Source organism: Myxine glutinosa, chromosome 1, assembly GCF_964187855.1.
Source record: "Myxine glutinosa chromosome 1, kmMyxGlut1.1, whole genome shotgun sequence".
Lineage (NCBI taxonomy): Eukaryota > Metazoa > Chordata > Myxini > Myxiniformes > Myxinidae > Myxine > Myxine glutinosa.
Genome location: NC_136261.1, coordinates 110,221,364 through 110,245,337, shown reverse-complemented (window position 1 = coordinate 110,245,337; position 23,974 = coordinate 110,221,364). Strand labels below are relative to the sequence as shown.

The window sequence follows — 23,974 nt, the reverse complement described above, 5'->3', positions numbered from 1 at the left end:
TTTATGGCCTTATCAGAGCCTTGAGGGTCTATATACGCCACACGTCCACACATAACAGCGGTGAACAAAGGAGCCTTTATGAACAAAGGAGCCGATATGGATTTCCCACTCCTTTTAAAAATCTCACAACTGCCTTGCAGAGTCAGGAATGCTTCTGGTTCAAATAGCCAAAAACGTTCGGCAGATTTGACACGCCAATTCCCACATATAAAATACTTTTAAATAGACGCAATCTGCGTCCATTATATAGAGGGAATTTAAAAAAAGATGGTTCAAATCTTCAGGTTTCCTACAAGTATTGCAGGTCCCAGTAGAATGAATTAAGATGACAGAGCAGGAGGGATGACAGCCTTTCTGAAATAAATAAGCTTTTGCGCATAGTTATGAGAACCGGTAGTTTCTTAAAATTCACAGATTTCACTCCAGATTTTGAGAGTTATTTAGTCCACCAGCTGCAATCGTCAAATTGATTTCATACATTAATTAGTCTGTGAGAGGCCAACGTTGAAAATCGCAACTTATAATGCATAAAATTGCTCCAAGCTCCTCGTTTGCAAACGATAGCACCGACAAAAGCGATGCATACAGCGATTCATAGGTATGAAGATCAGACATTCGATGATGTGAGTGAGGAAAGTGAAAAACACTTTTGAGTGCTTAATCATACAGAAACTGTTGTGGCATGTTCCAAGGCAAGGCGTTTTTGAGCAGGACAAAACAAAGCTTAAGACATCTGTGAGGATAATGGGCTTACCAAGGATAAAGCCTTTTTAAAATTTAGTAACCCGGTTAATTAGCTTCAATAAATATACCCAAACACCCAGTTTTCATTCCGGCATGCCTTTGGAGTTCCGTTCATATGCGTGCAAAATCTCAGGCCACGAGGTTTCAAAGTTTTGGTGTTATGGAGGAGACACACACAAACTAACTGATACACATTGTCTTACATTATTATAAGACTAGCAAAGGTACCCGGCGTTGCCAGGTAACACAGAGTTGCTTTGTGATGGGAATATGAAGAGAGGGGGGGGGGGGGGGGGGAGAGAGGAAGGGGAGGGGAGAGGAAGGTGAGGGAGAGGGGTGGCAAACAGAGCTTACATTTAAGTATATTGATAGTGTGCACTAAAAATTATGAGTTTCTCTATTATATAAACTAAAGGGTATCATTGTATAATTTGTGGTTCTAAATATATTAACGGCCAAAGTCGTTTGGGTCTTTTGGAACACCATGTGTGTGTGTGTGTGTGTGTGTGTGTGTGTGTGTGTGTGTGTGTGTGTGTGTGTGTGTGTGTGTGTGTATATATATATATATATATATATATATATATATATATATATATATATATATATATATATATATATATATATATGCGGTTTTGGGAAACCACTAAAAAGTAATGGCAACCACCGTACAGGTCCCTTAGCATAGTTATTTCATAGCAGACCATAATTATCTTAGCCCCTTCCCCTTATTTCAGGTTATTATGTCGTTATGCTTTGGGGAAGGGGAAAGACAGGTCCTCCACGCATAAGGGATAGTTTGCCAGGCAGTACATGCAGGCTCTAAAGCACACCAGCCAAGTGCGTGCTCAAATTTACCTTTCGTGCTGGAGTCTATGAGATGAAGCGACACTCCACCAATCAGGGCCTGAGGAACTTCAGCAGGGCTTCAGGGGGCGGAGTAATGGAAACTCCACCAATCAGGAGCCAGGACACCCTCAAACATTCGCCCCACCCTCGGCGAGGGAGTACAAAAGGCCATTGTACACGTGTTCATTCTTTCTCTTTGTCTTTGTCTTTCTCTTTCTCTTTCTCGATATCTCTATCTCTATCTCTATCTCTATCTCTCTCTCTCTCTCTCTCTCTCTCTCTCTCTCTCTCTCTCTCTCTCTGCCGGGTTTCACCTAGCACGTGCCTCCAATTCTCTCTTGGCCCTGGGCTTTGTTACCTCTGCACGTATGCATGACTCTCTTTTTGCCAGGTTGATTCAGCACGTGTGTATCCGCTCTCGACCAAACTCTCTCGCAGGCCTCTGCCTCTGCACATGATTGCTCTCTTGGCCGGACTCTCCCTGCTCCCTCTCACTGCACATGGAAACTACAAAGAGGCCTTGAACTTGCTCGTTTTGCACGTGTTCATTGTTCTCTACTGGCTACCGGACTCCCTCTCGGTGCACGTGTGCACGAACTCACCTGCCCAAGTCCGCGCTGGCGATCGACCTCACCTGCCCAAGTGCGTGCTGATGATTGACCTTTACCTGCCCAAGTCAATCCTGATGATCGACCTCACCTGTCCAAGTCCGTGCTGACGATCGACCTTCACCTGCCTGTCCGTGCTGGGATTGCCATTACCTGCTCGTGTTGGGGACTGCCGTTTGCCGGCGAGGTGTTCGTTGGTGGAGTCGAGACAAAGGCCATTGTGAGGAAAGGCATCTGGAACATCGTGGCCTTTGTGCTAACAGTAACAGGTTTCCAATACTTTCCCCTCCACTTCCCCATGAATGTGTGCTGGGCACCCTTGTTGTGTTTATTCGTAGTGATCGTAATAAGGCATAGAATAAGCTGTTTCTGCTTCTTGTCCATTTTTCTTTCCTATCGATGTTTCACTAAAATATTTGTAAGTAAATCAAGTGGTTAAACATTTCCTTTTCTCTCTGTCTGTGATTGTCTTTTCCTTCATTGGTTCGACATTGCTTGCCACCTAGGTTAACAATCGGCCATAACAGAATTAGCATTCGCATGGCAGGTACCACCGGTTGCTCGGCCGTCTAAATGTGTAACCCCGGGCTGCAACATTTTTGGTGTTGTTAGGAGCGGGACTTTGAACGTTTCGGACACCATAACAAGTAACATCATTAAAGGTTGCACCCCATAGTTAGGCCACAAGCAACACGTAGGTCACCTTAGGACGTTAGTTATTTCATAGTATGTGTTTAGGATAAGGCCATTCCCAATAGTTGCATCTGCGTTGTGTAGAACAAATAAGAGTAGGCCCCGTTCGTCCATTTTGCAGCCTCCCTCCAACCGACACCATTGAGTGCTATCCTGTCTGCACCCCATGGCCCCTCGCAGTTTGTTACACCTCCTTTGCCAGCAGCGTTTGCTGCCCTTGGGCTTCTGCTCGAACCAGCCCAAATGCCACGAGGTAAGGCCCAAAAAGGGGGCGAAGCGCAAGGGTGGGGGTGTGGCCACGTCAAGCATCCGTCAAAGGCGGAGCCGGTAAGCCCTCAACAGCCAATCAGGGCTGAGGCGACATCGCCTGACAGGGTGTGGCTGGACATTCCAGAGGGTTCGCTGGGCGTGGCAATATAACCCTTCGCACGAGGCCCCCACCTCAGTGATGAGGCAGGCGCTCGAGTCGTGAGCTCAATTTATGAGCCGGGGTCCTCTGCTGAACGAGTTGGGTTACGGGAGAGGCGCTCATCAGTTGCGGTATTCAGTTACGCGGAGAAGGATTGATTGCGCTTTACAAAGGGCTGGCGTGCGGCACGCATTGCAGAGGACTGCAGCGTGGAGAAGGGCTTGTGCAGAAGGACGTTGGTGAAAGGCGCTTGGTAACACCATTGGGGAAGTGGCGCATCGTTCATAGCAATACCGGGAGCGCGTATAAAGGCGCCGGTACAAGTATTACATACGCCATATAATCGCCACTTACGATCCCCCGATATATAACTGACCGCTTCGCGCCTACGCCATGCGGAGAGCTGCCTGCTGTCTTCCACCATCTGCACGGTACGAGTCAGGGACCGGACGAGCTGTGGACCCTTGGACCTTCAACCCGACCATCTACAAACCCCGTGTGAGTGAGCCTGAGAGTGAGTCTGAGTGTGAACGGGCCCGTGTCCAGGGAATAAGTAAGACTGTATAAGGCTGCCCTGTGTATCTGCTTCTTCCTCTTCACTGTACATTACTTTTCTTCCTCTTAGTGTACGAATTGTTAATAAATTCTTGTGTTATTCCTTTTCCTCTTGGTCCAGCCGTTTTAGTCATTTCCTCCATTGGGTAAACGCGGCACGATTACAACCGCTTAGAATCGGGTTTAGTTTTTGGTTAACAGCTCGGATCGCGGATTGCTATCCGCTCGGCATATTACATCAACATCTGTGATTCGGGCGGGAGTTATTTCCTCATTTCCGGCCAGCGTTAGTACTTAGGTAATAGTGAATCACTAGTCCTAAAAACCCTACCTAACGCTGCCCGGGAAGGACGTCATAGCCCCCGGGATTGCGTCGGCTAGTAAAAAGACAAGGGGATTAATCTCCCCTTGGTAAAGGGGAAGGCCGACGAGGAGACCCGCAACAATATATATATATATACAGTGCATTCAGAAAGTATTCAGACCTTTTCACATTTTGTTATGTTGCAGCCTTATGCTGAAATCCTTTAAATTCATTTTTCCTCATCAATGTACACTCAATACCCCATAATGACAAAGAGAAAACAGGATTTTAGAAAGTTTTGCAAATTTTTTTTTTTTTTAAACGGAAATATCACATTTACATAAGTATTTTACCTTTATCACATTTACATTTACATCACATTTACATATCAGATCCTTTACTATGACACTTGAAATTTAGCCCAGGTGCCTCCCATTTCTCTTGATCATCTTTGAAATGTTTCTGCACCTTGATTGGAGTCCACCTGTGGTAAATTCAATTATTGATTGGACATGATTTGGAAAAGCACACACCTGTCCATATAAGGTCTCACAGCTGACGATGCATATCAGAGCAAAAACCAAGCCATGAGGTTGAAGGAACTGCCTGCAGAGCTCAGAGACAGGATTGTGTCGAGGCACAGATCTGGGGAAGCCTACAAAAAATTTCTGCTGCATTGAAGGTTCCAAAGAGCACAGTGGCCTCCATAATTCTTAAATGGAAGAAGTTTGGAACAACCAGGACTCTTCCTAGAGCTGGCCGCCCGGCCAAACTGAGCAATCGGGGGAGAAGGGCCTTGGTAATAGAGGTGACCAAGAACCCGATGGTCACTCTGGCTGAGCTCCAGTGATCCTGTGTGGAGATGGGAGAAACTTCCAGAAGGATAACCATCACTGCAACACTCCACCGATCTGGGCTTTATGGCAGAGTGGCCAGACGGAAGCCTCTCCTCAGTGAAAGACACATGAAAGCCCACAGAATCTTGTTTCTCACAGTCTGAGAGTCCTTTATGTGCTTTTTTGCAAACTCCAAGCGGGCCCCCATTCAATCCTTTGCACCATGCATTCCACACCAATTCTTTTCACACCACAACACAATTCCATTTACACTCACACACACAGCATCATTTATGTCACTAATTTCCCCGATAACTCGTGCTTCCCTCGTCGTCCCTTTACACTATGCACACCATTTGTTAACAACCACTAAACTCTCTACGTCCCCACTACTGTTCATGGTCACTACTTAAATCTTGTCCCTATGGTCTCTCTAGATCCCTAACAATTATCCTAGCCCTCCCTCAGCTAGTGCTTCGGTGCCCCCATGGAGCAACCACTGCTGGCCCCTCGATGGGCATAACAATGATATCCCCCTAAACTAGTGCTCATGGGCCCCCCTTTTGTGGGGAATGGTCACACCACCATACCCCCACATGGGGAGCACAATACTCCCCCAGTCCTCTATGCTATGAGCCCCCATCTGTGGAGGTACTTTGTCGCGGCTCGGCCTCTAAGGCCAGAGCGATCCATTAGGGTGCCTGCTCACCTGTATTGGTTTCTATCCGGCCGGCATGGACGATCCGAGGGGGGTGGAGTTGGTGGTCCCAGGTGCCGGGGTCCATCCCTGCGCGGGGCCCTGCGGTCCCACGCATGATGACCCAACCGGCCATGGTTAGAGCACCTCACCTGGTAAGGTGCGTGCTGCCGAAACTCCGAATTTCCCCTGGAACCCCGCCGATCGTTCTTGCCGTGGTACGGCGCCAACAATACCGTGCGGGTGCCGGAGGTACGAATCCCACACTCTGGTCCTTGCGAGACCGACGCCGCACCGATTCCCTCCGGTCCCCATGGTGCACCATTTATTTGGGGCTCGCGCCCCCTATTCATCCCACTAAGCACTACCCCGGTCAGCGTCGATGCTGAGCCGCATCATCATATCTCGCCACCCAATCTGTACTCGCACACACGCACACTCTCCACACACTCCGTACCATTCGTAACCCTCACAATGGGCCCTGCACGAACTCCCGGGTCCGTCCTTTCTCCCAAGCTAGCCGAACACCCGATCGCACCATACACATTCCCGATATCGCTACTCACCTCGGGACTCACCTTTTCCCGGTCCTCTTCAAGAACCTGCAAACTTTTTATTTGATTAGCAGGTATTCCATCGGGCTGCGAGAACCACTCTTGCACACATTCCATCAATTCCTTCCGTAATTCATTCCCTGTCTCTCCTTGTGTCTTTTTAATTTCAATTATTCCTCCTTCTACCTGCTCCAGCTTCTGTTTTACCTTCGTTATTTCCCGCTGCGCCCCTACTATTTCCTGCTCCAACTCTACCTTCATCTGTTTCTCAAACCTCCCGCATCAATATTTCCATCTCCCCAGTCAGTTTGGCCATACTCTCCTTCAGCCCTCGCTGGACGTGCATCTCACACTGCTTTACCTCGTCACGCACCACCACGACCTCCTCGCCGATCTTACGCCCAATCTCCTCCCCCATCCTTTTCATATCGCCGCTTGATTCTTCCCTCATGGTTTCCATCCGATTACTCATTTTATTCATTTCATAACTCCTTTCTCCCCAAATTCTATCCATCCCATCACTTTCAAAAATCCAATCTCACCCCTCCCCTCCAAATCTTCCCCATAACCCCTCCCCTCCAAATCTTCCCCATCACCCCTCCCCTCCAAATCTTCCCCATCACCCATCCCTTTCAAATCTCCCCCCTTGCCCCCTCCCTCCTAAACTACCCCCTCACCCCTCCCCGCCAAGACGCCCCCTCGCCCCTCCCCTCCTAGACTCCTGCCTCACCCCTCCCCTCCAAATCTCCCCCATATCCCATCCCTTTCAAATCCCTCCCCTTGCCCCTTCCCTCCCAAACTCCCCCCTCACCCCTCCCCTTCAAATCTCCCCACCCTCATTGCTTCTCAATTTCCCCCCTCTCACTCCCCCTCCTCAAAGCGTCCTCCCCGCTTCTTCCCCCTTCAAACTCTCACCTCCATCTCCCCCAACCTTCTGCCTCGCTCTTCCCCCTCCTCAAATAACACCTCATTGTGGCTCACCCAATCACCATCAAACCTTTTGTCCGCCCCATCCTTCCCTTTCTCCGAGCTATTCTGAAATCTCTGACACACCTTCAACAGCTCTCCCTACCTCTTCCACCTCTTCCACATCTTACCCTACCCCTCCTCCCCCCTGTTCTGTATCTGATGCTCCCCCTTCCTCTTCATTAACGGTATGGACCTCAAACATCCGGGGCCTTCGTTCAAACTTAACTGATCTCTCCATACAGGTTGCTTCTGTCAAACCAGACGTGATCTGCTTAACAGAAACTTTCCTCCTTTATGATGTCTCTGATTCCATAGTATCTCTCCCGGGCTACTCCCTCCTCCGGTATGATAGACCTGAGCCTCGTCCTGGAGGCGGGGTTGCTATCTTTATCAAAAACTCTCTTCCTCACTCGCCCTGCACTGCACTCTCTCCACCTCACCCCCAGGAATACCTCTGGCTACGGCTTCCCCTTCGCTCCCACCTCTTGTTCATATGTGTGTTGTACCGTCCACCAAACAGTGATGACTCAATCTACATCTCGCTGTCTGATGATATGGACCAACTTCTATCTACTCATCCCAACTCTCTCTTCCTCATATGTGGTGATTTCAACTGTCATCATGCCAGTTGGCTGGGTGTGGGTACCTCTCTCACCAGCCATGGCTCCTCAGCAAAGGACTTCTGCGACTCACTGGGACTGACACAATCTGTCAATTTCCCGACCCGGATCTCAGTCAACGGAACATCTTCTCTTCTGGACTTGGTTATGACTAACTTCCCTGAAAATGTCTGCTGCTCTTCTTCTGCTCCGATCGGATCATCTGATCATGTCCTTGTTAAAGTGGACATCTCTCTGACCATCCTCAGGGAGCCTGCTCAGCGTCGACGAGTCTGGCATTTCACTCAGGCCAACTGGCACGGTCTTCAAGCAGCCATCAATCATCTGGACTGGTCTCCCATCTCTACCACCTCTGACATCAACTCATCCTGGGAATTCTTCCAAAGTAAATTGCTCTCTCTCATGCACAGATTTATCCCATCTCGTCTTCAGTTGTCATACCCTTCCTCCCGTCCATGGTACACGGAATCTTGTGGTGAGGCTGTTGCCCAGAAACAACTTGCCTTCGTCTCCTGGAAAGCAAATCCAACGGAAGGAAATCTCATTTCCTTTCACAAAGCCCGAAACAAGTGTGTGTCCACCCTCAGGAGAGCCAGGAAACAATATCTCTCCGTTCTCAAGACCGAACTCTCTTATCTGTCTCCCTCTTCCAAATCCTGGTGGCGTCTGGTCAAATCCGTTTCTGGTGTTTGTTCCCCCTCCATCCCCTCCCTTACCTCAAACGGCTACACAGCTGACTCCGCACGTGAAAAAGCTGAATGCCTCAACTCTGTGTTTGCCTCTAAATCTTGTGTCCCAAACCCATCCCTCTCTGTACCCACCATACCCAGTCGTACCCTGCTGCTCCTGGACTCCGTGTCCTTTCCTCCTGACAAGGTGGAAAAGTTTCTGTCAACCCTCGACTCTGATTCTGCAACTGGACCCGACGGCATCAGCCCACGGGTCCTAAAATCCTGCTCTGCTGCTCTATCTCACCCTCTCTCTGTTCTCTTCACCCTCTCTTTTGCTCAAGGTCAACTGCCATCTGCTTGGAAATCAGCCAACATCACCGCTTTGCACAAAAAAGGTGCAAAAACAGATCCTAGCAACTACAGACCAATCAGCCTTCTCCCAATTATCAGCAAAGTCATGGAATCCATCATTGCTTCGGATATGAAATCTTTCCTCTTCTCCAATGGCTTGATCTCTGATCATCAATTTGGTTTCAGACCAGGTCACTCTACTCTGGACATGCTGCTTCTGCTGTCTCAACAATGGATGGAGGTCCTCAATGCCAAACAGGAAATTAGAGCTGTCTCCCTCGACATATCACGTGCCTTCGACACGGTCTGGCACCCCGCTCTGCTCACCAAACTCTCCTCCTTTGGTATCCATGGAAATCTCCACGCATGGCTGGCGGACTTCCTCTCTAGTCGTCGTCAACGTGTGGCCCTGAATGGGTTTCTCTCATCTCCTCTTCCTGTTCAGGATGGAGTTCCCCAAGGCAGTGTTCTGGGCCCCGTGCTTTTTCTGGTCTTCATCAATGATCTCTCTGACTCTCTCGAAAATCCTCTCTATCTCTTTGCTGATGACTCCACTCTCGGCCGCTCCATTCCTCTTCCCTCAGATCGGCAGTCTGCTGCCTCCTCACTCTCTGAAGACCTGGACAAAATCACAGACTGGTCAAACAAGTGGAACATGTCTTTCAATCCTGACAAATCTCACACTCTTACTATGTCTCTCCGAAAAGATCGACTGGACAACCCTCCCATCTACTTTCTCAACAATCCTCTCCAAGAAGTTCTGTCGCTCAAGATTTTGGGTCTCACTATCTGCCATGATCTTTCTTGGGAAAACCACATTTCCAAGCTGGCCTCCAAAGCCAGTCGCCGACTGGGCATCCTCCGTCGTGCGAAGTCCTTCCTCGGCACACCTGAGCTCCTCACCACATACAAGGCTTTCATCCGCAGCTCAATGGAATACTGTTCTCCCCTATGGGCCGGTGCTCCTGCCTCACACCTAGCTCGGCTTCACGCTGTTGAAACCAAAGCTTTCAGAATTATTGGAATCTCCCGCGATGAAGCTATCTCTGAGGGCCTTTCACTCACTCACCGCAGGCAGGTAGGTGGTCTTTCTGTCTTCTACCGACTCCTCTCCGGCCTTGCACCCCCAGCTCTCTCTGTGCTCTGTCCCCCAAATATTCCTACAGGTCGCACAAGATCTGCCAGCAACCCTCTGATGGTTAAACTGCCGAAATCTCGGCTCTCTGCTCACCTTCACTCTTTCATTCCTCTTTTCTCCCGCCTCTGGAACAAACTCCCTCACTCCCTTCAATCCCACTCCTCCCTCCAGGTCTTTAAAACAGCTGTTCACCACCATCTCTTATCTTCCCCCATCCAAAACCTTGATCTTTTCTACCCCCGCTAATTCACCCCAGATCCACCTTGTTTGAAATTCCAACTTCTTTCCTGGAAGTCCTGGCAGTGTCCATATGTTTTATACCTCTCCCACCGCCCCCTTCCCACGCCCCCCCCCCCCCAAGCCCTCGCCCTCTCTCAGATCTCTCGATGTCTCCATGTCTCTCGGTCCCTGCTCTCAAATGTTGTGTTTGTGTCCTTCCCCCTCTCTCCCCATCTTGTCTACCGCTCCCTATGTTATATGTTTTATGTGTCGGTTTGTCTTTCTGTGTGATTAATGTTCGCTCTTTCACGAGCCTCGACCTTGTATACAAAAAAAAAAAAAAAAAAAAAAAAAAAAAAAAACTCATTCTATCCACCCCATCACTCATTCTATGCATCCCATCACTCATTCTATCCATCCCATCACTCATTCTATCACCAATTTTGTTCATTTCACATCTCGTTTTCTTCATTTCCCATTTTGACTCTTCCAAGCATGCCGTGATTTGAGTCATGAACAACTGCATGTTTATAAAACCCGCTTGCACAGCGGGTTCGACCTCCGCCGCTGGCCCTGCGTGCGAAGCGCCGCCATTTTCTCCACTCCCTGCCGTGCCGTGATTAACTCCAAGGTCAATCTGTTGGTTTGTGTCCTGGGCCATTAATTCCTCATGCTCTACATTTTCTATTCCCACCGGAACCTGCTCGTCTTGGCCAGCCATCATCCGATTTTAATTTTAATTTTAAAATTTGTTTTAAAATAAATTTCCACACGCTCGTAATTTTGCAGTACGTGAAGCGCACTCCAGGTCCATTCCCACTCCCGGACACCAAATATGTTGCGAGGGTTCAAAAATCCCACTCCTTGACAACAATTTTGTTGCGTGATTCCCCTCGGTTAATACCGGAAAATCACGGATTCCTTTAAGGTGCACGGATCAAGGTGCGCGTGCAGAGCACAATGTATTAGCACTGGGTGTGGAAATACCGGGGCATTACCTTACGTGCGGTTTACGGACCTGATTCAAACAGCCAAATTCGTTCTCGGATGATGCTAGGCCAATGGAGAAAAGACGTACCCGAACAGGTTGGAATGTAACAACGAAATGTACAGCCTTATATTTTGAAGGCACAGAGAATAGACAAAAGATATAGATTATCAAGTCTAACCTACTATAAACCCGACTTGGCGCCTTCACACTCACTCTCACACAGGGGAAGACGCGCTGGTTAAGGGCGTACTGATGTACGTGCTTGCTGGGATTGCCTCAATGGCCACGTGGTGTCCGCAGTCCGATCCTTGATCCGGACATGCAGTTCGATGTGGTGATGTCCGAAGGATGAACCGCCGCCTTGAAGTCAGCACGGACAAACTTAGCACAGGTTGGACAAGCTGCCACGCAGGCAGACAAACTTCAGCTCAGGTGAGTCGTGTAGAAAGCCAACACTTGCAGGTCAAACAGATGGCGCAAGAGATCGGCGAAGAAGCGATGGGCGTCAACGAAAACACAAAGGCCAAACACGTGTCGTGGGAGAAACGAAAAAGCAAGTGAGGTCTCGTCGAGGGCGTGGCGAAAAGGCAAGAGCTTAGGTGTGTCCTCGGCGCTGTGAAATCCAAGAGGCCTTCGTGGTCGTGGGCGCAGCCTAAAAGCAAGAGAATGAAAATGCGCTGGACGGGGGTTTATCAGACCCACCCACGCCCTTCAAAATGTTCCACAGCCTCCCATTGGCTGAGATTTGTCGCATGCTGGCGTTCAATCCTTCCTTCTCCCAGGAAGGTTTCAGTTTTCCTTCCCCCTTCATTCAGGGAGGTTTCCCCACCCCCTCGGTCGCTGGCTGGTGGTGTTCCCGACCGTCCTTTGTCACGTGGGCCTGTTCCTTTGGCCACGCCTTCCTGCTCATTAGAAATGGCTTCCCTGAACCACACGGAGGTTTGAAATCCTGTTTAACTTCAACGCATATTGGTTTTGATTACGACACCATGGGAAAGGGCTAATCTTTACATTCAATATGAAATATCTAACTACTGAAGGCTACATGTTGTCGTGCAATTAACTATAGGGGGTTTGCCTTTATGGCAAAACCGCAACAATATAATATATACAGTCACGTGAAAAAGTAAGTACACCCCATGTAAAGTTTTGACTTTTTCAACATATTTCAACATACAGCTATTTGATCTTCATTTCAACAATATTGATAGATAAAGGTGATATAACATAACAAATATCATGAAACATTTACATTTTGTAGTCCATTGTATAATTTAAATGCACATAAATGCAAATTTCGCATGTGGAAAAAGTAAGTACACCCCTGTAGCGGCTACCGCTGGGTTTTCACAATCGCCTTGCACCTATCAAGGACGCGGAGCGATCACCATGCCGGGCTCGTCCAGGACGCCCGGGCAGGCCCGCGCTCAACTTGCCAGGCCTCGGTCGGGACGCCCGGGCATGCCCGGGCATGCCCAGGCAAGCTCGCCCTCAACTTGCCAGGCCGCAGCCAGGACGCTCGGCCACACCCCCTCTCACCTTTCCTGGGCAAACGCTCCGGGATAATGTGTGTATATATATTGTTGCCCGATAAACGGGCTTTTCAGAGTACCTGAGTGTTTTGTTTGAATAAAGCAACTCGGACGAATTCCAGCTTTTTGTCGCGTCCATTCTTCCGATCGACGTGGGAGCCCGAGCTCCTTCATTGGTGACCTACCGACAGGGACACGGCAGTGGCCCTTAAGCTGCCTACCTTCTGGGAGGCTCACGCGGCGGTTTGGTTCGCACAGGCGGACTACCTGTTCGCCCTGCGAGGCATCACGGCCGACGACACCCGCTTCCACCATGTGGTAGCAGCACTCGGTTCAGCCACCGCAGCCCGTGCCCTGAGCCTCCTCGAGAGCCCGCCAGCCGCTGACAAATACGGCGCGATTAAAAAAGCTCCTCCTCGACGCTTTCGCCCTCCCATCGGCGGAACGCGCACGGCGCCTGCTCGACCTGCCCGAGCTCGGCGACACGCGCCCTTCCGAGCGAATGGACTACATGCTTTCGCTGCTCGGCGAGCACTCTCTGGCATTCCTGTTCCGGGAGCTGTTCCTCCGTCAGCTGCCTAGCCCGGTACGCCTCGCCCTGGCAAGCACGACGATCACGGATCCCCGTGCCCTTGCCAGGGGAGCCGACAAGATCTCCGCCGCAGGCCAGCGCATCGCAGCAGCGACCTGGGGCCCACTGCCGTCCGACGCAACACCCATGGCGCCCGAGCACCCGGCACGGTCGACGACCGAACTGCTGACGCAATTGGCAGCCGTTACACCGAGCCGACCACCTCCAGCACGACGACCGGGGCCTCCACCTAACCAAGCATGGTGTTACTATCATGCCAGGTTCGGACAGAAGGCCCGGACATGCCGACCCCCGTGCACCTTCGGCAGGCCGGGAAACCGCCGGGCCGGCGTTCATTACCAGCCATGAGCGCTGGCCACACGGGCAACTTACTGTTCATCACGGATAAAGCGTCCGGACGGCGCTTCCTGTGCGACACCGGCGCTCAACTGAGCGTCATACCCGCCTCTGACCAGGACAGGCAGTCCGCGGTTTGCAGCCCCTCCTTGGTTGCGGCCAACGGATCGGCCATCCGTACCTTCGGCCCACGCAACGTCACCCTCGGCTTCGGCGGCCAACGCTTTGCTTGGACGTTTGTAACCGCAAACGTGCCCATGGCTCTGCTAGGCGCCGACTTCCTCTGCGCACACGGACTGCTGGTGGACGTCCAACGGCATCGTTTAATCAACGCCGAAACCTTCAGCTCCCTGGTATGCACATTGAGCAGCTCTGCGCCGACCGAGCTGGCATGCGCCCTCCCGGCGGCGAACGAGTTTGCTCGCCTGCTCACGGAGTTCCCGGCCCTCACGCGGCCGACGTTTTTGGCCGTCGCAGTACGGCATGGGATCGAGCACCACATACCAACCACAGGCCCGCCGGTCTACGCCAGAGCCCGCCGCCTCAACCCAGCCAAGCTCGCCGTGGCCAAAGCCGAGTTCGACGCTTTAGAACACCTCGGTATCGTGCGGCGCTCCGATAGCGCGTGGGCTTTGCCACTCACATCGTCCCAAAGCCAGGGGGCAGCTGGCGCCCATGTGGCGACTACCGCCGCCTTAACGACGCTACCACCCCCGACAGGTATCCGATCCCGCACATCCAAGACTTCTCCGCCCGTCTGGCGGGACAGGTCATTTTTTCGAAAATTGATCTCATACGGGGATATCACCAGGTACCTGTCAGGGCGGCCGACGTCCCTTAAACGGCAGTCATCACGCCGTTCGGCTTATTCGAATTCTTACGGATGCCGTTTGGTCTCAAGAACGCGGCTCAGGCGTTCCAGCGCTTGATGGACGGCGTGCTGCGTGACCTGCCGTTCCTTTTCGTTTACCTGGTCGACATCCTCGTCACCAGCACGTCCCGGGGCGAGCACCTCCTCCACCTCCGAACACTGTTCGGGCGCCTCAGCGAGCACGGCCTCATCGTCAACCCGGCCAAATGCCACTTCGGCACGACGGCCGTTGATTTTTTGGGCCACCACATCACCAAGAACGGGGCCGTGCCGCTGCCAACCAAGGTCGAGGCCATCACCACGTTCCCGCGTCCCCGCACCATAAAGGCCCTGCAGGAATTCCTGGGAATGGTGAATTTTTATCACCGCTTCGTGCCCCACGCTGCTCAACTCATGCGGCCCCTCTACGAAGCCCTCCGGGGCAAGCCGGCCAAGCACGACATCGCCTGGTCCGCAGCAATGGACGCGGCCTTCCAAAGCTCATAGCGGGCCCTCGCCGACGCAACACTGCTCGCTCACCCGGTGCTCAACGCTCCCATCGCACTCACCACAGATGCCTCCGACTACGCGGTGGGCGCCGTACATGAGCAATGGGTGAACGGGGTTTGGCAGCCACTCACTTTTTTCAGCCGGCAGCTCCGGCCAAACGAGCTCAAATACAGCACGTTTGACCATGAGCTCCTCGGTCTACACCTGGCCGTCCGCCATTTCCGCCATCTCCTGGAAGGCCGACCTTTCACGGCGTTCGTCGACCACAAGCCGTTGGTTTACGCAATGGCCAAGGTCACGGAGCCGTGGTCGGCCCGCCAACAGCGCCACCTCTCCGCCGTGTCGGAGTTTACCACGGACATCCGGCACGTCGTCGGCAAAAACAATGCCGTGGCCGACTGTCTTTCCCGGGCCAGCGCGAACGCGGTCCACCTGGGCGTGGACTTCGCGCTTATGGCGGCGGACCAAACCACCGACACCACGGTGCAAGCCCTCCGGGCGGCGGACACGGGCCTCCGCCTGGCCGACATCCCCTTCGCGGACACTGTCCTGCTCTGCGACGTCTCCCAAGGCCAGCCTCGCCCCATCGTGACCGTCACCTGGCAACGCCGCATCTTCGCCTCCCTCCACGGCCTTTCCCACCCGGGCCGGAAAGCTTCCCAGAAGCTGGTGTCGGCGCGATTCTTCTGGCACAGCCTTCGTCGGGACGTCCGCGATTGGACCAGCACCTGCACAGGCTGCCAACGGGCCAAGGTCCACCGACACACCCAGGCCCCGCTGGCACCTTTCACCGTGCCTGAACAACGTTTCGACCACGTCAACGTTGATCTGGTGGGCCCCCTCCCCCCATCACGGGGGTTCACACACCTGCTCACCATGGTGGACAGGACCACCAGGTGGCCAGAGGCCGATCCCCTCATCTCCACCACCACCGCCGACGTGGCGCAGGCTTTCATCGCCACCGGGGTCGCCCGCTTCGGCGCACCAGCGGACATCTCGTCAGACCGCGGACCACAGTTCACCTCCGAGCTGTGGAGCGCGGTCGCCCGCAACCTGGGGGTCAAGCTCCACCGTACTACGGCCTACCACCCCCAAGCAAACGGGTTGTGCGAGCGATTCCACCGCTCCATGAAGGCCGCGCTCATGGCCGGCCTTCAAGACGGCGGTTGGGCCGACCGGCTGCCGTGGGTCCTTTTGGGCCTCCGCACGGCCCCCAAGGAGGACCTCCAGGCATCCACCGCCGAGCTTGTCTACGGCCAGGCGCTACGCGTCCCGGGCGAATTCGTGCCCGACGCTACCAGTCCCTGGTCCGCAGCTCACCAGCGCTCGGACCTCCAGGAGGCCGCCCGACGGTTTGCCCCCGTGCCAACATCCCACCACGGTGACCCCCAGTCCTACGTCCCCCCAGCACTTCGCACAGCGGAGTATGTTTTTGTGCATCACGACGCACATCGGGGGCCACTCCGGCCACCGTACGACGGGCCCTTCCGGGTCCTGCGACGGGACGACAAGTCGTTCGTCATCGACATCGGCGGCAGGTCGGACAGGATTGCGGTGGACCGCCTCAAGCCGGCGCACGTGGACGTCGACCAACCACCACGGGTGGCCCTTCCGCCGCGGCGAGGCCGCCCCCCGTCCACGGTGCCCCCCACTCGACCACCCACCACCACACCGGACCCCCCCCCCCCCCACGACCCGCCAGGGGTCGCTTCGGCCGGGTCATCAGGACCCCCCTCAAATTGCCCCTGCTGGTGCAAGTCGATTCTGGGGGGACGTGTGTAGCGGCTACCGCTGGGTTTTCACAATCGCCTTGCACCTATCAAGGACGCGGAGCGATCACCATGCCGGGCTCGTCCAGGACGCCGGGGCAGGCCCGCGCTCAACTTGCCAGGCCTCGGTCGGGACGCCCGGGCATGCCCGGGCATGCCCAGGCAAGCTCGCCCTCAACTTGCCAGGCCGCAGCCAGGACGCTCGGCCACGCCCCCTCTCGCCTTTCCTGGGCAAACGCTCCGGGATAATGTGTGTATATATATTGCTGCCCGATAAACGGGCTTTTCAGAGTACCTGAGTGTTTTGTTTGAATAAAGCAACTCAGACGAATTCCAGCTTTTTGTCGCGTCCATTCTTCCGATCGACGTGGGAGCCCGAGCTCCTTCACCCCTACATTTATCACTACTTCAAATATCTAAAATTAGAATCAGGTGCACCAGCTCAGGTGCAAATGATTAGAACATCGTTAGAGAGGATCTTGGAGGAACCTGTCTTATTTAAACCTCAGACATTTCGTTTGGTTTGCTCTTTGTTGTTGAAGTGTGTGGCATCACAATGCCGAGATCAAAAGAGCTCATTGAGGCCTTCAGAAAGAAGGTTATAGATGCCTACGAGTCTGGGAAGGGATTTAAAAAGATCTCCAAACAATTTGAAATCGATCATTCGACTCTAAGACTGTCTGGAGGATCATCTACAAGTGGAGAAGATTCCAAACAACTGCCAACTTGTTCAGGTCAGGCCGCCCCTGCAAGTTCAGCCCGAGAGCAGACCGCAAGATGCAGAAAGAAGACTCTAAGAACCCCAGAATGTCATCACAGAACCTACAGGTAGCTCTTGCCACTGTTGATGTCAAAGTGCACGAGTCTACCATTAGAAAAAGGCTGCACAAATTTGATCTACATGAGAGGTGTGCCAGGAGGAAACCTTTGCTGTCTAGAAAGAACATCAGGACAAGACTAAAGTTGGCCAATGAACACCTAGGCAAAGACCAGCACTTCTGGAACAATGTGCTCTGGACAGATGAGTCAAAATTAGAGCTATTTGGCCACAATACCAGAAGACATGTTTGGCGAAAACCAAAGACAGCATTTGACCACAAGAACCTGATACCAACTGTAAAGCATGGTGGTGGAAATATTATGGTTTGGGGCAGCTTTGCTGCATCAGGGCCTGGGCAGCTCACCATCATATATTCCACGATGAATTCTTCATTGTACCAGAGGGTGCTTGAGGATAATGTGAGGCCATCTGTCGAAAAGTTGAAGCTCAACCAAAGGTGGACCTTGCAACATGACAATGACCGTAAACATACCAGTAAATCCACCAAGGAATGGCTGAAAAGAAAGAAATGGAGGGTTCTGGAATGGCCAAGTCAAAGCCCGGATCTAAATCCCATCGAGATGTTGTGGGGGGATTTGAAACGAGCTGTGTATGCAAGAAACCCCTCAAACATCGCACAGCTGAAAGAATTCTGCATGGAGGAGTGGGCAAAAATTTCTCCCAGTCCATGTCAGAGACTGGTAGACAGTTATAAGAAACGCCTACTTGAGGTTGTTTCTGCCAAAGGGGGCAATACCACCTATTCGAGACGAGGGTGTACTTACTTTTTCCACATGCGAAATTTGCATTTATGTTTATTTAAATTATACAATGGACTACAAAATGTAAATGTTTCATGATATTTGTTATATTATATCACCTTTATCTATCAATATTGTTGAAATGAAGATCAAATAGCTGTATGTTGAAATATGTTGAAAAAGTCAAAACTTTACATGGGGTGTACTTACTTTTTCACATGACTGTGTATGTATGTATATATCTATATATATATCTATATATATATATATATATATATATATATATATATATATATATATATATATATATATATATATATATATATATATACACAAAGAATTAAGTTAAGCACCCCTACACAACGAATTAAGGTAAGCACCCCCTAATATATATTCTTTGTGTATATGTATACATTGGCATATATTCTAAGGTATGTGAGATCAAATAATGATTGGTATGACATTAGTTATTGTCGTTATTGACGTTATTGACGTCACTTACACGTTATTGACATTACACGTTATTGACGTTATTGACGTTATTGACGTTATTGACGTTATTGACGCAAAGATCGCTAGAGGTCTTCTCAGAACAATGACTGTACGTTAGAAAACATAAACGTCATCCACACTGTCCGTGATGGACCTATAGCTCCATACTTAAATTGAGGTGAAAATATGCCTAAAATTCCCAAAAATTTTCACCTTAAATTATGCAGAATAAAATATTGAAAACGGCATGATTGTTATGTTTTTATGTGACCATAATATCACTTCTCCAGAAAATATAGCAATATCATGGGTATATTACACTGTTTTGACGACAACAAACTTGTAATGTGCGAGGTTGTAAAAAAAACGGGGGGGGGTGCTTAACTTAATTCTTTGTGTATATATATATATATATATATATATATATATATATATATATATATATATATATATATATATATATATAGTTACGGCCCGCGGATAAGATGTTGTGTTTGCCGAGCGGATGGCCCCGCGGTCGTACAGTTACCCCGACTAACCCGATTCCCGAACGTTGGCCGGATCGCGCCACAGATATTCAATAGGGAAAAGACTAAGGCGACACGGATGTGAAGAAGAAGCAGACAAAAAGGTTGGAAATACGAATATAATTTATTTGCTATTTACAGGCTCAAAAAAACCAAGGAGAAGGAAAGATAATAAAATAATATACAGAAGATATTAGAGACACAGTGCAAATTCCTTATACAAGCTTAATTAAATACCCAGGACAGAACAAACAAAACAAACTCACGTACACAAGAATGGTGGAAAGGCAGGAGGTGGATGGCTGGAGGGAGAGGAAGGTCCAAGGGGGTCCTGCAGCACGATCGGCGCGTTTAGCAGCCGCCGTTCCTTCGCGGCCCTGCTCAAAACCGCCGTTCAGGCCCCAAGCTGCTGTTGAGTGGTGTTGCTGCTGTGGCCGCCGCTGCTGCTGCTCCTGCGGTGGACGTCGCGCGCTTTTCCAGGACTACAACAGGCTTCTTGCTGTTAACTACTGCTCAGTCCAACCTTGGCGAGCAAGGCGACGAATAGCAGGCTTTGTGCTTTCCGGGATGTCCTCTCCTTGGATGTTCTCTATGTTCTCTTTCTTGGTCCAACCACTCTTTACCACCGACCACTCAACGCAACCACTTTGCTTCTTGCGCGCACGCTTTTATAGCGCCTCCGGCGATCAAGCCGCCGGCTTTCAGGACACGCCCATCGGTGTGCTCACCTCGGCCCTGGTTGGTCGCGCGACCCTCTGGCTCCGCCCTTGATGACGCCGGGCGGGCACGCCCCTCTTCCCCGACCCGAGCACATGTTCAATGGTGGTTTTGGAGGGGATGTAATTGACAATCGAGGCTTGGCAATGATGAAAGGGGAAAGTGAAGGTTTTGGGAATGGGAATGAAGAATGAAGGGAAGCTATCTTATTTCACTTGGTGCAATGGAGTGTCATCTTAATGGGAGACAAGGCCTTACCCTAATACACATAATAAAGATATAACTATTGAACAGGGGTATTCTATGATTGGCTAACGTGTATGCTTTATGGACTAATTATGGGACGCCCTTTGACCTTTACACTACGGAGGTATTTACAAGGAATCATTACATTTTACAGAGGGTGATATTTACAACAATTTACTATATAATACAACACAATAAAAAAAACACAAACCTCATATCCGCAACAATATATATATATATATTCATTATATTCAGGTCCCGACATTCGCGGAGAATAATTTCCAGGAAAATGCCACAAATTCTGAATTAGCAAATGTTGAGGCCTTTTTTCAATGGGAAAAGGGCAATAAGTTCCCTGTGGTTTGCGATTCATTGGGGAAAATTTTAATATTTCATGAACACTACTGCACATGATTACAGTTTCATTCTAAAATGGTTACAGAAAATAAAAATAAAAACAGCAGATACTGTTTTCAATTTTTAGCTCACCTGGACTTCAGTCCGGTGAGCTTTTGCAATTGAGCAGTGTCTGTAGGTAAGTGAGTCTGTAAACACTTCATTCATTATCGCTTGAACCAAACATACAATTTTGATTAAACTTCGCCACAAGCTTCATATCTGATGTCTAATGAAGGTGTATTCACCGCATCAAAATCTGCGCTCATTGAGGGGCTCTACGGGGGAGGGGAGGGGAGTGGTGTGAGTTTGACTCCCCAAAATATGTATTTGCTCTCTTCTCCGAATCTACACACACACAATTTCGACAAAACGTGACCACAACCTTCATCACCCATGATGGGCTAAAGTTTGTTCTCAGCATTGTAACAAAATCTGGGGTTTACCCTCCAATTTAGCTATTTATACTTTCTTCTCCATTACATATTTTGTGCGTCATCCAAACCTACCAGTCGGTCCCTCATGGTTCTACCAGACGAGCCCACAGGAGCATTGCCCCAATTATAACCCTCGCCTTAGGAGAGGGTATTGCATTTGAGTCCGTTGGTTTGTTACTTGCCGGTTGGTTTGTTGGTTGGTTGGTCTCTGTCTGTCTGTCTGTCTGTTTGTTTGGTTGTGTGCAGCACTACGTCTACATCGTTGCACCGAGAATCGCCATACTTTACACACATATTTGTCTTTCCCAGGAATAGACTGTGCCCAATTTTTAGCTCTCTGGGCCCAAGGCCTCCATTATGACGTCATAATTCGATAATTCGACAAGTACAAAACTTCATCCTATCAAGATGAAATTTATTGTGTCATGTAGGCATAAATTGGTGGATAAAAAACAAATGATGACGTCATTGGTCACGTGGTTCGGCCGCCATCTTGGAAAAACGGAAAAAATTTGCACCTCTATATCTCCGAAAGCGCTGAATAGAAAAAATTGAGTCATGTCTCATTGTAAAGAACACTCCATGTGGAATAACATCTGTGAATGATGATGTCATAGGTGCCTCCATTATGACGTCATAATTCGACAAGTACAAAACGCCATCCGATCAAGATGAAATTTCTTGAACATAATCTAGGAATAAATTAGTGGAGAAAAAAAAATGATGACGTCATTGGTTACGTGGTTCGGCCGCCATATTTGTTTTAACACAAAAGCCTTAAAAACCACTGATAATACATCCTGGTGAGGGTTTGCAATCTGATTGCTCTTTTTCTTGTTATGATTGCAAGACAGTCGGATAAACGTTTTCAAATAAAGTGGGACGGAAGTTCTCGGCTCCTTTTATGTATGGATTATTTTCACAATGTGCGATACTCGGCTATGTACTGGACATAGTAATGTGGATGGCTCAATTAATTAAAATGACATATTATACTTTGTCTAATTCGACAAGTGTCTGTGTGTTTGTTTGTGGGATTTGATGGAGCATATTACAAGTCATAATAGAATATGGCAACTCTATGCAGGAAAAACAAACATCATGCAATATATCAAACTGTAAATATCAGATTTGTTTTGACACTCATGAACTGTTGAATGGAATGAGTTGACAACTTGCAGTGTGCACAGGTTGGTTTTGTTGGGGAGTGGCAAGGGGGGGGGGGGTGGGGGGGAAGGGAGGGAGGGGGAGGGCGAATAATCCCAGGAGTGCAGGGTGTTGGGAGGACCCCAATTCTCTCTATATAAATGTGTACTGCATATAGCGACACCTGATGGAATTGGCCACAGACATCATAAAAGTGGAGGAAATGACCCTGGTAACCTAGAATAATCTTCAACCCTGTAGCCTATGGTGTCCACAAAATCGAGCAAGTTCAAATATGTCTGCATACCGTGCATACCTATAAATACCGTCAAAATACAGCTCCTGATGTGGTGTTGCTGGATGTCTGATGTTTTGGAAGGTCAGTAGAACATGATGGTAACGCTTCCATCTGGCAGAACGACAGTGCGCTCCATTTACTACTTGCGAACGGCAAATATTGCAGTTGACCAGTGATCAGCAAGTCGCCATCTCAAGTTCGGCCCATGTCTTCCTCCAAACAGCAAGTTGTTCAACCTTCTTTGCTGGAAAAAAAAATCCAGATCATACCCACTTCAAAGCAAATTGGGACCCATCCTCTGAAAGACGACGCAATTATAAATTAGAACGGCACTCAGTAGAGAGCCAGGTGAACAGTTTACGCTTTGTATCCCAGAGTAGACCAGAAAATCATAATACAGAATCACATTCAATCAAAATCATCCGTCCACTACATTTTGAGATATTCTGCTATACTGTATATCGTTTTTTGGCCCTATCTCCTGATGGTGAAGAACCATTTAAAATATTCTACTAGCCGGATCCGGAATCGGATCATCACCAAAATTGAATCGATTCTTCCTCGTCACAAACAGAGCCTCTCCACCAAGTTTCATCCAAATCCGTCAATAACTTTTTCAGATATCCTGCTATATGTTGGTTTTAGCACTGCCATTCAATGGTGAAGAATCACTTTAAAATGAAATAATTCTCATATCCGAATCCATATTCAGATCTTCACCAAAATCGAATCGATTCTTCCTCGTCACACACAAGCTCTCCACAAAGTTTCGTCCAAATCCTTCCACAACTTTTTGAGATATCCTGCTATGTATCGTTTTTGGCCCTATCTCCCAATGGTGAAGAATCACTTTAAAAAATCTACTAGCCGGATCCGAATCCAAATCTTCACCAAAATCTAATCATTTTGTCCCTGTCACATACGCTACCTCTCTGCAAAATTTCGTCCGAATCCGTCTACAACTTTTTGAGATATCTTGATCACAAACAAACAGACCGACAGAGAGACAGGGGTGAAAACATAACCTCCATGAACCTTTGGTGGCGGAGGTAAAAATGAGCAGGCATTGTTAAGGTCGAAGGTTGTAGACAGATAAGAAATTCCAGTTATGTCAGGTGGATGGCTGAAAAAGCTGGCAATAATGATATTTAAAAATATTTTTTTACTGGCGTACCCTGGTCACATTTCCATGGTCATTTGACTCCTTCCACAAGGAATCGATAATTATTACCAGTAGCCACAAAATTACAGAACTCTCCATTGTTGGGTGGGTTCCATTGGGTCACGAGTGTTTTATATCATTAAGTGTTTTTTTTTTGGATACCAATTCGAGGCTCGTA

General features: G+C 49.5%; 1 long non-coding RNA gene across 1 annotated transcript in view; it reads right to left on the bottom strand.

Annotated features, from left to right (window-relative positions):
• Positions 1–23,974, bottom strand: part of LOC137419220 (uncharacterized) — a 98,690-nt gene that overhangs the window by 3,795 nt on the left and 70,921 nt on the right. Inside the window, exon 2 of the long non-coding RNA XR_010982794.2 lies at positions 22,653–22,878. This is a non-coding gene — a long non-coding RNA (uncharacterized LOC137419220). The remainder of the gene's footprint in view (positions 1–22,652; positions 22,879–23,974) is intronic.